The sequence below is a fragment of the Leopardus geoffroyi genome, chromosome B1 (assembly GCF_018350155.1).
Source record: "Leopardus geoffroyi isolate Oge1 chromosome B1, O.geoffroyi_Oge1_pat1.0, whole genome shotgun sequence".
NCBI classification, from domain to species: Eukaryota; Metazoa; Chordata; class Mammalia; order Carnivora; family Felidae; genus Leopardus; species Leopardus geoffroyi.
The window spans coordinates 93,941,200-93,943,772 of record NC_059327.1 but is presented as its reverse complement, the minus strand read 5'-3'; the positions used below and the strand labels follow the sequence as shown (position 1 = coordinate 93,943,772).

Below are 2,573 nucleotides of genomic sequence, written 5' to 3'. Positions count from 1 at the left end.
TTTGGCACATAAAAATTGGTTGGAGTTCAGTATTCTGTGAAATGCATGCAATATTACTCCCACATTACTAGAATAAAAAAGTATAAAATTAAAGTCTTGCATAAGCTCTTGGAGTATAAAAAGGTTTAGATATAAGAGGCTCAAATGATAATTACCAAAGCACAAAACACTTCATTAATTACATAGAAATAATAAAATTTGTAAAATGATGAAATCTGGAAAGTGATGAAGGAGAAAAGGGAGAAAGTTGGCCTTTATCTCTTTTTCTTAAGTATGCATTATAGAAGGAAAAGAAAATGTAAGAACTTGGGAAATGTTTCCGTCTCTTATTGTAGTCACTTGACTTCTATGGCCCTGTTGCAAGATGAATGCTGATGACTAAATCCATGTGGGCATTAAAAGCTCACTCTTGGCAGCTTTAGAATCATGGTGGAGCAAAAGTGGAGAAAAAAGATCTCTTTGGTTCCAGACACTCTCCTGAAAAAGAGGAAGGCTTATCAGGCCCTTGAAGCCACTCAAGCAAAGCAGGCACTTTTGGACAAAAATTGCAGAAGAGAGGAAAAGAGCTCAAGTTTAAATGACTGGAATGGTTCCTACATGATTCCTGGAGGCAGCAACATGACAGGATGTGACTTAGATGACTAGAAATAAACCTCATGGCTTGGAAGTGCCAGATAAACACTCCTTGGCCTTTGTTGCACACATCAAAAGATTAAGAGTGAGTTCACTGGTGTAGAGGACCATTGCAAAGCTTCACCTGCAGATTTTCAGTGGTATCTTTGTCAGAGTGACCCCACCAGACCATAAAAATGCTGCATATAGTGGAAACTTATGTGAACTAGGGATTTCCAAATCTGAACTCTTTCTGGGAACTCATCTTGAAATGTGGACAAACCAAGATCAAGAATAAAATCATCCCTGGGTTGCCTGGTTGGCTCAGTCACTTAAATGTCTCTTGATTTTGGCTCAGGTCATTATCTCATGGTGTTCCTGAGATTGAGCCCTGTGTTGGGGTCCATGCTGTCAGCTTGGGATTCTTTCTCTCTCTGCCTTTACCCCCGCTTACTCGTGTGCATGTGCATACTCTCTCTCTCTCTTTCTCTCTCTCTCTCTCTCTCTCTCTCTCTCTCTGTCTCAAAAATAAATAAATAAACTTAAAAAAATAATAAAACCATCCATTTGACAGACAACACAGTGATTGAGGAGTACCTGGGAAAGTATGGTGCTATTTCTTAGAAGACCTCTTTCATGAAATTGCCTTTCTGGGGAAGAAATTCCAGGTGACCTCTGAGTTCTTATGTACTTTCTATCTCTCAGTGGCCTGTCATGCTACCACAAATAGAGTGGGCTTCCTCAAGGAAGTGGGCTTAGCTGCCTAACAAGGTGAACGCATCAATTAGCTCTCTAGGCAGCTGAATTAAACCCAGAATATCTGAAAGTACAGCACATTGGAGGCATGTGTTTTATCTTTTAGAATTGTTATTTTCTGCTTTATCTTCAGAAACTAGAGTGAGGGGTCAAAGAAAAGATGATGATGCTCCAGGCAGGCACTTCTCATCACAGCCCAGTTCCAAGGAAAAGTTCCAGTGTGTTTTCTGTGTTGAATTCAGCAAAGGACTCGTGCCATGGAAGAGGGAGTCCTGCTATGTCACATCTCCCAGCCTGGGGATTAACATTGGTAAATGAATTCCTAAGCATGAATACAAGACAGAAGTGGACCAAGCTCAAGAACATACTTGAAACTGGGGGTCCCCAGGACCTTGTTTTGGAAGGAACTTGAAATACAATTACAAAGAAGAACACAAAGACACCACTCTGTTGTCTCTGCTGTGAATCCATGTTCTAACTTTTCAGTGACAGATTTGCGAGTTCACAGATTTGGCTCGCAGTAAGTACATCTGGTGGCTTCCTTATCCTAGCCTGCCATTAGCTTAGTCCTTTCCTCTAGCTCAGGATTTTACTTATTCTTGAGTCTATGAAAAGGGAAGGACCCTTTCCCAGGAAAATAGACACACTCAAATTTTTGTGTGGAAGTTCATAGACCTTCTTAGGGACTCATGCACCTTATGTGAGGAAGTCCGACACTATATGGACTGATCACCTGGGCCCTAACCTTGTTAGTCTCCTCTGGTTTCATGTCCTGTGCAAGACCAAAGCTTACCAATACAGTTTATTTCCCTTGGAGCCAGTTTGGTGTTTCCTACTAGAAACAGAGTGGTAGATTCCTGAGCCCCCTGATCCTACCTCAGGGAAATGTCCATCATTTATTTCTGCTGGGCTTCAGAATGGTAGTTTCTTGGTTTGGCATAGATGAAATTAGTATTATTAGGTCTTTTAGTCCCCAGGCAGTCTTAATTGGACCCTCTCCTTGCATAGTCTAGACTCCAAAAGTATTATTGCTCTCTAACCTGTGGGTAATAATGTAGTAGACCAACACTAGGGCTCCTTGAGACATTGGACCTAAAAAGAGGATCTGATACTGCTTGTGTTTATCATCAGTGTCCAACTCCTAGGTGGGCCTTCCTCTGATCTTTTCACTTTGTTTCCTCAATTGACATCTGAGTAGTTGCTGA

General features: G+C 41.2%; 1 pseudogene; it reads left to right on the top strand.

The window, feature by feature from the left end:
• Positions 1-419: 419 nt before the first annotated feature.
• LOC123583060 lies at positions 420-1,475 on the top strand (annotated as a pseudogene).
• Positions 1,476-2,573: the final 1,098 nt, after the last annotated feature.